A 12178-nucleotide genomic window follows, 5' to 3' on the forward strand; every position below is an offset into this window, starting at 1 on the left:
AGAATAAGGAGGAAATTTCTTTTCCTTCTTTTTTCCTTCTCCTTCCCCTTCCCACCCCTCCTCTGCTTCTTCTCCATCCTCCTTTGATAATATGGTTTTAAAGTCATTTGAAATGTCTCTAGTTTAGCTAAGCCACCAAGTACCCCTCCCACCTTTTAGCATAATATTTTATTGATTATTTGGAAATTTCACATAATGCATCATGATCACATTTACTTTCCAGTACTCCCAGGTCCCCCCACAGCCTTGTGACCTCTCCCAAAACAGAAAGAAGAGGAAGAGGAAGAAGACGAGGAAGAGGAAGAAGAAGAAGAAGAAGAAGAAGAAGAAGAAGAAGAAGAGGAGGAGGAGGAGGAGGAGGAGGAGGAGGAGGAGGAGAAGAAGAAGAAGAAGAAGAAGAAGAAGAAGAAGAAGAAGAAGAAGAAGAAGAAGAAGAAAAGAAGAAGAAATGAAAAAAGATAGAGACCTTGCCTACACCCGCACTAGACTAGCAGATCTCCACGCACCAAGCATCCAGAGAGTTGTGCGCCAATGGAGCGGACATGGGCAGAGCGATGGTGACCAGACTGGGGCTGGGGTTGCTGCTTCTGGCACTGCTCCTACCCATGCAGATCTATTGCAACCAAACATCTGTTGCACCATTTTCAAGTAACCAGACTATCTCTACTGCCCCAAATCCAACTAATGCCACCACCAAAGCAGGTGGCAGTGCTCTGCAGTCAATGGCGGGTCTCCTCGTGGTCTCACTTTCTCTTCTACATCTCTACTGTTAGAGACTCGGACCAAGAAACGTCTCTACTTCCCCATCTTCTAGACCCACCCCAATGGTAACCACAAGTCCAGTGTGACCAGGAAGAAACAGGTTCATATCAAATCTGCTATTACCATACCTCAACAGAAAATCTTGAGAATTCATGTGAAGGATGTGACAGATGGTGAATGCCAATATTGAATCTGCTAGAGTTTTATGTTCAAGATGAAGAGTGATAACATCTGAAGTTGACGTGATTTCCTTGAATGTGACTTAAGAAATGTGGACACTTTAAAGCAACCCTTGAAGGCATCACCATCCCTGACCTCAAACTCTACTATAGAGCTATAGTAATAAAAACAGCTTGGTACTGGTATAAAAACCAACATATGGACCAATGGAATCGAATTGAAGACCCTGACATTAATCCATACACATATGAACACCTGGTTTTTGACAAAGGAGCCAAAACTATACAATGGAACAAAGAAAGTATCTTCAACAAATGGTGCTGGCATAACTGGATGTCAATATGCAAAAGATTACAAATAGATCCATATCTGTCACCATGCACAAAACTCAAGTCCAAGTGGATCAAAGACCTAAACATAAATCCAGTTACACTAAACTTAATAGAAAAGAAAATAGGAAGCACTCTTGAACGCATTGGCACTGGAGACCATTTCCAAATTAAACACCAACAGCACAGACCTTGAGCACAACAATTAATAAATGGGATCTCTCGAAACTGAGAAGCTTTTGCAGAGCAAAAGACACAGCCAATAACACAAAAAGACAGCCAACAGATTGGGAAAAGATCTTCATCAACCCCACATCTGACAGAGGATTGATCTCCACAATATATAAAGAACTCAAGAAACTAGACATCAAAGTACTGAACAGTCCAATTAAAAAATGGGCTAAAGAGCTAAACAGAGAATTCACAAAACAAGAACTACAAATGACTGAAAGACATTTAAAGAAATGCTCAACATCCTTAATCATCAGAGAAATGCAAATCAAAACGACTCTGAGATACCACCTTACACCTGTTAGAATGGCTACGATCAAAAACACCAATGACAACCAATGTTGGAGAGGATGTGGAGCAAAGGGAACACTCCTCCACTGTTGGTGGGAATGTAAACTTGTCCAACCACTGTGGAAATCAGTATGGCGGTTTCTCAGAAAATTAGGAATCGAACTACCTCAAGACCCAGCCATCCCACTCTTGGGCATATACCCAAGGAATGCTGATTCATACCATAAAGATACATGCTCAGCTATGTTCATAGCAGCACTATTTGCAATAGCCAGAACCTGGAAACAACCTAGATGCCCGTCAATGGAAGAATGGATGAAAAAATGCGGTACATATATACACAATGGAGTACTACTCAGCAGAGAAAAACAATGAAAGCATGAAATTTGCAGGCAAATGGATGGAACTAGAAAAAATCATCCTGAGTGAGGTAACCCAAACCCAGAAAGACAGTTATGGTATGTACTCACTCATAGGTGGATTCTAGATATAAAATAAAGAACAATCAGACCACAACCCATAGAACCATAGAGGCTATATATATAGCATGGAGGCCCCTAGGATGACTGTGGCATATAATAAATTTCAGTTTTACTCAATTATTGAAAAAAAATAGCCAAATGAATGGAAACACATGAACTATGAACCAAAGACTGAGGGGCCCCCAGATGGATCAGGCCCTCTGAATAGGTGAGACAGTTGATTGGCTTGATTAGTTTGGGAGGCAACTAGGCAGTGGGACCAAGTCCTGTGCTCATTGCATGATTTGGCTGTTTGAAACCTGGAACTTATGCAGGGACACTTGGCTCAGTCTGCGAGGAAGGGACTGGACCTCCCTGGACTGAGTCTACCAGGTTGATAGCAGTCCTCGGGGGAGGACTTGTCCTGGAGGAGGTGGGAATGGAGGGTAGGCTGGGGGTAAGGGGAAGGGGTGGGAGGGGGAGAATAGGGGAACCCATGGCTGATATGTAGAACTGAATGGTATTGTAAAATAATATATATATATATATATATATATATATATATATATATATATACAACAAAATTAAAAATTAAAAAAACTTACAAATAAAAAGGAGAAGAAAAATTAAAAAAAAGAAATGTGGACACTTAAAACTGTAACTTGAAATCAAGCATAGGTTTTATGTAGAGATAAGGAGGGGATGTAGGGTAGAGATTGTTTTCATTGGCTCATTCAACCTATAAGGCCATAACACAGTTAGGTGATATTAAAAGTCTTCTCTGAAGCTATTTATGTATATGTTGGAAGGAACTTTAAATCCTCAGTGTATTGTTTCATTACTACTAATTTAATATGCTAAACTCTAGTTAAGTTCCACATTGTCAAGCTGTTATCTTTGGAACTGAGCATTATACCCCCTCCTGTGGCTTTAGGCTTGACATTATATTTGACTTTTATTAGTAATTGACATGTGCCAGGCAAGGATGGATTGGAACCCACCCCCAAATCCAGCCATCACTGAATAAATCGTACTTCAAAAGTCAAATAGTAGGTGTTTTCCATCATCTTTTTTCACTCAACCAGATTGCCAGATCCCCTTAAGTAAACTGGTTCCAGAGAGCAGAATTACGTTGACCTCCACCAATGTCAAATGCTGCTTTTTATTTCTGCATATGTTGAGGGGTTTTCATAATTTAAGGTGTAGTCTGTTAGGAAGGTGAAATTATGAACCTTGACATTCTAAAGGCAAATATGCAAAGGAGCCAAAACCATAAACCTAGCAGTTGGAATATGAAGACGGAAGACGACTTGCATCGAATTCACAAAGACTTTTATACAATTTCTGTAAATACTTTTTTTAAAGGAGAAAAACAAAACATTGGATCAGAATAGCCACATTTGGAATACTTTGGTTATCAGTTCATATTTTAGATAGTTTGACATTGGTCCTGTGCCTGAAAGGGGGCTTGGTTCTGCAGTAAATTTTTCCAATGCCTTGATACACACATGCCTTTTAAAACATAGACATTCCTTGAAAAAAATCTTTTGTTCACATGGTCACACACTGATGCTTACACATTCTGGGATCTCACATGGCCACAATAGTCTTGATAACCAGTATAGATGTAACAGAGTCATTTTCTCCACCTTTAGAAACCTACCTGGGAACAAGGAGACCTCACAGACCCAAAGCTACTGTGCATGTGAATGAACACTCTTGCCTTGTACCTGAATGCTGTACATCTATTTGACTGTATATTGTGTTTGTGTATTTATGTTTTGATTCATAGTAATTTCTCATGTTATGGAATTTATTTGCATTGAACACAAACTGTAAATAAAGGAGAGAAATGGCTGGCAAAAAAAGAAAAAAGATAGAAAAGAACAACCATGTTCAATTTGTGTTGCCCATATACTCTATACTCACTGGAGCATGGTCAAACTCCCAGTGGCCAGCCCATTAAAGAAAACCAAGTCCTTCTCCCTCCACACCCACACCAGAAGCCATCCACTGTAAAGAGCTATACTTCAGGATCCCTATCACAATTTTTAAGAGTTCTCTTCAAGGGCTTCCAATCTAGACTGTTTCTTTTTGGGGGATAGGGGTTTGGGAGAGAGGTTGTCACAGAAGCCTTCTAGGTCTCTCATTCTCAACTGTGAGTCTTCAGTCATTGCTATCACTACAAAAGAAGCTTCCTTGCCTTTTATAGTAAGTGGCAGCACAGATTATGTGGAAGTCCATTTCTGGCTATAGTATGGGTCATAGTCATCAAAGTGGATTCAGGTGGCAGCACAGACCATGGACATCCCCATGGTCTTCAGTGGTAACATGGGCCACTGACATCAACATGGACCACTGACACTAACATGGCCTATGGTTCTTCTCTGAACCTCTTGAGCCAGGCCCCCATAGTTCAAATCATCCTCAACACTGCTATCTTTCATGTTCCTACTAAGATGGCCCATTAAGCTCCACTTAATGAATTCAACTGCTATTCTAATCCAAACACCCAACGGACTCATTCCTCCAAACAAAAACATGGTCACAGCAATATCCCAGTCCCTGGTACCAACTTCTGTCTTAGTTAGGGTTTCTATTGTTGTAAGAGACACCATTACCATGGCAACTCTTATAAAGGAAAAGATTTAATTGAGGGTAACAGTTGGGCCCCATAAGAGCCGGGCGTGAGGCCCAGTGTAACTTCCCAAGCCTAGCTCGAGTTTGGTGACCTATCCTCAGACATGACTTCCACATATGAGTGATTCAGCACTGCCTGACCTAGAATTGCCTCTGCTAGCAACTGCTGAGATGGCATCATCTCATTGGTACACCACCCTCACCCCATCTCCCCATCAACCCAACCTATATAAGTCCACTCCTGATGCAATAAAGTGAGTTCCTGCTTTGACAAGACTCACAGCTCAGTGTGCTTCTCTCTGGTGGAATGGGAAGGTCTGGGCCATTTGACAATCACTATCCCACTTATAGCCCCAGGGAGAGACCAACTGGACTGGTTCTGCCTCTACCCTACCTGTCAGTCAGACCGATAAGTGACATACAGTTTCAGAGGTTTAGTACATTATCATCATGGTTGGGAGCATTACAGCAGGAAGTCAGACACGGTGTTGGAGAAGGACCTGAGAGTTCTGCATCTTGATCTGCAGGAAACAGGAAGTGAACTGAGTGCCACACTATATAGCTTGAGCATAGGAGACCTCAAAGCCCACCCCCACAGTGACATAGTTCATCCAACAAGGCCACACCTGCTCCAACAAAGACATACTTACTAATAGTGCCACTCCCTTAGGGGGCCATTTTCTTTCAAACCACCAAATTTACCAAACACAAAAAGAAATGCTGGAACTAATAGATGTCATAAACCATATGGACCTAACTGATATTTACAGAACATTTCACCTAAACACAAAAGAATATACATTCTTCTTTGTATCTTATGGAACTTTCTCCAAAATTGACCACATACTCAAACACAAAGCAAGTCCTAACAGGTATAAGAAAATTGAAATAACTTTCTGCATTCTAACTGACCACCATGGATTAAAGATAAATATCAACAACAGAAAACTTACAAACTCATGGAAACTGAACAATTTTCTACCGAATGAAAAGTGGATCAAGACAGAAATAAGAAATTAAAGACTTTCTAGAATTCACTGAAAATGAATATATAGCATACCCAAACTTATTGGGTACAATGAAAGTGATTCCTATAGGCAAGTTTATAGCAGTAAGTGCTTACATAAAAATCTGGAGAGATCTCATACTAGACTTAACAGCACACCTGAAAGCACAAGAATACAAATAAGTAATCACACTCAAAAGGAATTGATGGCAAGAAATGATCAATTTAAGGCTGAAATCAATAAGATAGAGAATCAATGAAACAAAGAGTTGGTTCTTTAAGAAAATCAACAAGATAGACAAACTAAATAAAGGGCAGAGAGAGAATATCCAAATTATCAAAATCAAAACCCAAAAGGGGGACAGAACAACAGACACAGAGGAAATCCAGATAATCATAAAGATATATTTTAAAAATATGTACTCCACAAAATTGGAAAATCTAAAAGAAATGAATAATTTTCTTAATAGTTACCACCTACCAAATTTAAATCAAGACCAGATAAAAAATTTAAATATACATATATCCCCTAGTGAAACAGAAGCAGGCATTGAAAGTCTCCCAACCACAAAAAAGCCCAGGGCTAGACTGTTTTAGTACAGAATTCTGCCAGACTTTCAAAGATGAGTTAACATCAATACTCCTCAAATTATTCCACAAAATAGAACAGAAGGAACAGAAGGACCTGGAACAGGCAATTTAGATGGAAAGTGACAGGAACCATGGTGGAGTTACCCTGATACTCAAACTACATAAAGACGCATTCAGGAAAGAGGATTACAGATTGATTTCCTTTATGAACATAGATGCAAAAATACTCAATAAAATATTTGCAAACCAAATCTAAAAACATACTTAAAAAAATGTCATCTCCTATGATCAAGTAGGCATCATTCCAGAGATGATGCAATGGTTCAATATAAGAAAATGAATAAATGTCATCCACCATATAAACAAAATGAAAGAAAAAATCCAAATGATCATCTCATTAGATGAAGAAAAGGCCTTTGACAAACTTGCATACCCCTTCACACTAAAATTCCTGGAGATATTAGGGATACAAACTAACATAACATAACATAGGGACATAACTAACATAATAAAGATAGTTTATAATAAGCCAAAGCCAACATCAACTTAAATGGAGAGGAAATTCAAAGCAATTCCACTAAAATAAAAAATAATACAAGGTTGTCCACTCTATAGCTGTTTAGTACATTACTTGAAGTTTTAGCTAGAGCAATAATACAGCTGAAGGAGATCAGGAGAATATAAATTGGAAAGGAGAAAGTTAAAGTATTTGCAGATTACATGATATATACATAACCCTGAAATATCATCATATATATATATATATATATATATATATATATATATATATATCCCTAAAAATTCCGCCAGAGAACTTCTACAGCTGAAAAACACTTTCAGTAAACTAGCTGGGTAGACTCTGTTGCCTGCTTTTAGTACCTTTCCTCCCACTGGGTTATCTTGTCCAGCTTTAATAGGAAAGAAGGTGCCTCATATCACTGCAACTTAATGTGCCATAGCTGGTTAATATTCATGGAAGACCTGACATTTTCTGAAGAGAAACAGGAGGAGGATTGGATGGTGGGGAGGGAAAGTGGTAAGGAGGGAGAGGGAGGATAGTAGGGAGGGGAAACTGCAGTTGGGATGCAAAAACAAAAAAAAATACACACACACAAATAAATAAACCTAGTGTTCTTCATTAAGACAATATGAAACATACTCTAAAAGAAAAAGTAGCTGGATACATGATTAACTAAAAAATATCCATAGCCTTCCAATATGCAAATGAAAAATAGACTGAGAAAGAAATCAAGGAAACATATCTTTCACAATAGCCTCAATAATATAAAATACCTTGGGGTAACTCTAATTAAGCAGTGAAGGACTTGTATAATAAAAACTTCAAATTTTTGAGAAAAGAAATTGAAGATATCAGAAGATAGAATGATCTCCCATGCTCATAGATTGGTAAGATTAACATAGTAAAAGTGGCCATCCTAACAAAACCAATCTACAGATGCAGTGCAATCCCTATCAAAATTACAGCACAATTTTTCACAGATTTTGAAAGGACAATTCTCGACCTCATATGGAAACAACAACAACAACAAAAAACAGGATAGCTAAAACAATTCTGAACAATAAAAGAATAGCTAGAGGGTTCATCATTCCCAATTTAAGGACATACTACATAGCTAGAAATAAAAACAGCATGGTATTGCACAAAGGTAGTGATAGACCTCAGACCCAGGGTACTACCTTCTCGGGTGGGTGCCCCAAGAACCCAGACTCCGGTCTAGTTGATGCAAACAGGAAGAGGTTTATTGATGCAGCTGTACAGTCGGGCTCCTCTTGTCCTGAGAGCAAGAGTCACCCCTAATGCAGCCACATGGGTACTTTTAAAGGAAAAAACCCACAAAAGCCATAAGACTACAATTCCCATACAATTTCTTTCTGATTTATTTATGTCTAGAGGCTAACTTCACAAGATCATGGCCTGATCACAGGGTGGGTACAATCACATCTGCATGCACATTCTTCCTGAAACCTCAAGTGGGGGGGGGTATCAGGGTGGGAGTGAAGGTTACACAAAGGTTACAGTGGTCTTTCCTGGAACACTTGCAATTATCCCAGTCACAGTTGAGCACATCTCTTAACAGAAATCTCTTTACATTGTTACATTGTGGCAGGGGTGGTTGAGTAATGGCTGAGTCAGTTTGCCCTTGGAACTAACTTTTTAGTTCCTCATTCTCCTAGGGCTTGGGAGGTGTAAGCCTGAAGGGTTAGGGTCTTTCAGTAGACAGACTTGTCAATGGAATCAAATTGAACACCCAGACATAAATCCACATACCTATGGACACCTTATTTTTTTAATAAAGAAGCCAGAAACACATACTGGAAAATAGACAGCATCTTTAACAAATGGTGCTGGTCAAACTGGATGTCTGCATGTATAAGAATACAAATATATCCATATCTATCACACTGTACAAAACTAAAGTCCAAATGGACCAAAGACATAAACATAAAGCCAGACACATTGAACCTCATAGATAAGAAAGTGTGAATGCATTGGCACAGGAGTAGAATTTTTGAACAGAAAAACCATAGTTCTGGCACTAAAATCAACAATTAACAAATGGGACCTCATGAAACTGAAAAACGTCTGTAAGGTAAAGCGCACTGTCAATTGGAAAGGGTCAGCTTACAGAATGGAAAAGAAGACTTTTACCAACTTTACATCTGATAGAGGACTAATATCAAAATACATAAAGAACTCAAGAAACTAGATATCAAAAAATACTCTAATTTATAAAGTGTACAGATCTAAAAAGAGAATTCTCAATAGAAGAAACTCAAATGACAACAACAACAACAACAAAAAAAAAACCCTAAAGAGATATTTAATATCCTTAGCCATCAGGGAAATGCAAATCAAAGCTACTCTGAGATTCAATCTTACACCTGTCAGAATGGCTAAGATCAACAACACAAGTCACAGCTCATGCTGGTGAGTATGTGGAGCAAGGGAAAGACTCCTTTATTGCTGGCGGGAATGCAATTTTGTAGAGCCACCATGGAAATCAATATGGTGGTTACTCAGAATATTGGGATTCAATCTACCTCAAGACACCACTGCTATGGATGGTCTTTCTGTATGTTATGGATCTATGTTGTTCCCATTGGTTAATAAATAAAGCTGCCTTAGCTTTTGGTAAGACAGTATAAGAGCCAGGTGGGAAATTTAATCAAAGAGACAGGAAAGGAAGGGCAAAGTCAGAACAGATGACAACCAGCCACCCAAGGAGCAAGATGCCAGTAGACTGGTAATGCCACAGCCTTGTGGCAAAATATAGATGAATAGAAATGCGTTAACTTAAGATGTAATAGTGAGCTAGCAATAAGCCTGAGCCATAGACCAAACAGTTTGTAATTAATATAAGCCTCTGAGTGATTATTTTATAAGCTGCTGCAGGTCGGGTAGGACACAGGAAAATTTCAGTCTACAATACCACTCTTGGGCATCTACCCAAAAGACACTACATCCTAGCAGAAGGACACTTGCTCAACCATGTTCTTTGTGGCTTTATTCATAATATTCAAAAACTGGGAACAACCTAGAAGTCCTTCAACAGAAGACTGAAAAAAGGAAATGTGGTACATTTATACAATGGAAATCTTACTCGGCTGTTAAAAATGACATCATGAAATTTGTAGGCAAATGGATGGAACTAGAAAAAAAAATCTGAATGAGATAACCCAGACATAGAAAGATAAATATGATATGCATTTGCTTATATGTGAAGATTAGCAGTTAAGTAAATAACCAAAGTAAAATTCATAGACCCAGAGAGGTTAGGTATAGAGGGTCTAGGGAGACAGATGGATCTCCCTGGGAAAGAGACATAGAATAGATATTATGGATGAACTTGGTAATGGGTGAGAACAGGAACTGAAGGATCAGGTTGGGAGGGGAGAGGAAATAGGGTCAATGGAGAGAACATGAGGAAACACAGCCTGAATTGGGGCGGGGGAGGGAGCATTTGAGGTATGGTATGGAAATCTAGTGCAGTGGAAACTTCCTAAAATATATGAAAGTGATACTAATGAGGTCTCCTAATAATGGAGGATATGGAGTGTTAAAGAGATATCTCTTGTTACCAAATGGGGCTTCCAGGAGGGGGACTTGGTTGCATTCAATTGAGTTGTTGGCCAAGGAGGTCCAATGGAATTTCCCAAATAATCCAGACTGTTGCTAAGACAATGAATTGTTCTCTAAAAACTGACATCAGGGGGTCCCATTGCTGAGGACAACACCCACACAACTCTTTGAACATGGAGATGTCTAGCTAGTGCCTACATGGAGCCTTCATCCCTATGCTCTAGTGTCTTTAGTGCAGGAAGGTACTCTGCAGGCTACCAAAAGAGAAATATAAATACCAACTCAGCCTCAAAACCTTTAACCAACTATCTGCCTTGCCTTCAAAAATATGCTAGGACAATTATGGCATAGAACTTGTGGGAGTAGCCAACCAATGTCTTATTTGACTTAAGTCCCACTCAACAAGACTAAACCTATACCTGACACTGCTTGGGTGACCAAGAACCAGAGACTAGCTAGCCTAGAGATGTAGAGTAAAACCAAACACTACTGGTAGAAAAAAAGTATCAATAAAATGAGTCTTAATGGTATTCTGCTGCTCAGTGTCTTATCTAGTCATCATCAGAGATGCTTCCACTGGCAGCATATGGGAACAGATGTAGAGACCCACACCCAGATATTACACAGAGAGTGAGTCATCGGAACACTCAGCTCTAAATGGGATGTTTCCATCAAATCCCTCCCCTCAGAGCTCAGGGAACCCCGTGGAAGAAGAGGTGGAAAGAGTGTAATAACCAGAGGGGATGGGAAAAACCAGGAAAACAAACCCCTAGTCAACTAAGCAAGGCACATATGAGCTCACAGAGACTGAAGCAGCAAGCACAGGGCCTACGTGGATTTGCACCAAGTCCTCTGTGTATATATTATAACTTTCAGCTTAGTATTTTTATGAGATTCCTGAATGTGTGAATGAGTGGGTCTCTGATTCTTGTGTCTTCTCTTGGCACTCTTTTCCTTACATCGATTTGCCTTGTCCAACTTTGATACAATGTTATGATTTTTGTTTTATCTTATATTTTATTTTGTCATGTTTGGTTGTTAGCTCTTAGAAGCCCGTTCTTTTCTAATGAGAGACAGAAAGGGAGTGGACCCAAAGTTGGGGGGGTGGGTGGGGAGGAACTGGGAGGAATAGAGGGAGTGGAAACTACAATAGGGACATAATGTATGAGGAAGAAGAAATAATCTATTTTCAATAAAGGGAAAAAATAAAAAATAAAAGATGCAATAAAGATAAATTTATTTAAAAGGGATACATATTAAGAGATAGAAATTATTTTAATAAAGATCCATATATTAAGAGTGAGCGCCAGGCGGTGGTGGTGCACGCCTTTAATCCCAGCACTCGGGAGGCAGAGGCAGGCAGATCTCTGTGAGTTCAAGGCCAGCCTGGGCTACCAAGTGAGTTCCAGGAAAGGTGCAAAGCTACATAGAGAAACCCTGTCTCGGAAAAAAAAAAAAAAAAAAAACACGAAAATGAGCTTCAAAGAGAAAAGGTCCAGGTGGAGCAGGCAGGTGAGGTCCTGGCACAAAGTGAGTACCTTTGACAGGCCCTGTCAAGGTATACTACTAAACAAACATGCCACAT

General features: G+C 39.3%; 1 pseudogene; it reads left to right on the forward strand.

Moving 5' to 3' along the window:
* The first annotated feature begins 539 nt into the window (after nucleotides 1-539).
* LOC121831342 (signal transducer CD24 pseudogene) lies at nucleotides 540-1033 on the forward strand (annotated as a pseudogene).
* The last annotated feature ends 11145 nt before the right edge of the window (nucleotides 1034-12178 follow it).

The sequence above is a fragment of the Peromyscus maniculatus genome, chromosome 8 (assembly GCF_049852395.1).
Source record: "Peromyscus maniculatus bairdii isolate BWxNUB_F1_BW_parent chromosome 8, HU_Pman_BW_mat_3.1, whole genome shotgun sequence".
NCBI lineage: Eukaryota > Metazoa > Chordata > Mammalia > Rodentia > Cricetidae > Peromyscus > Peromyscus maniculatus.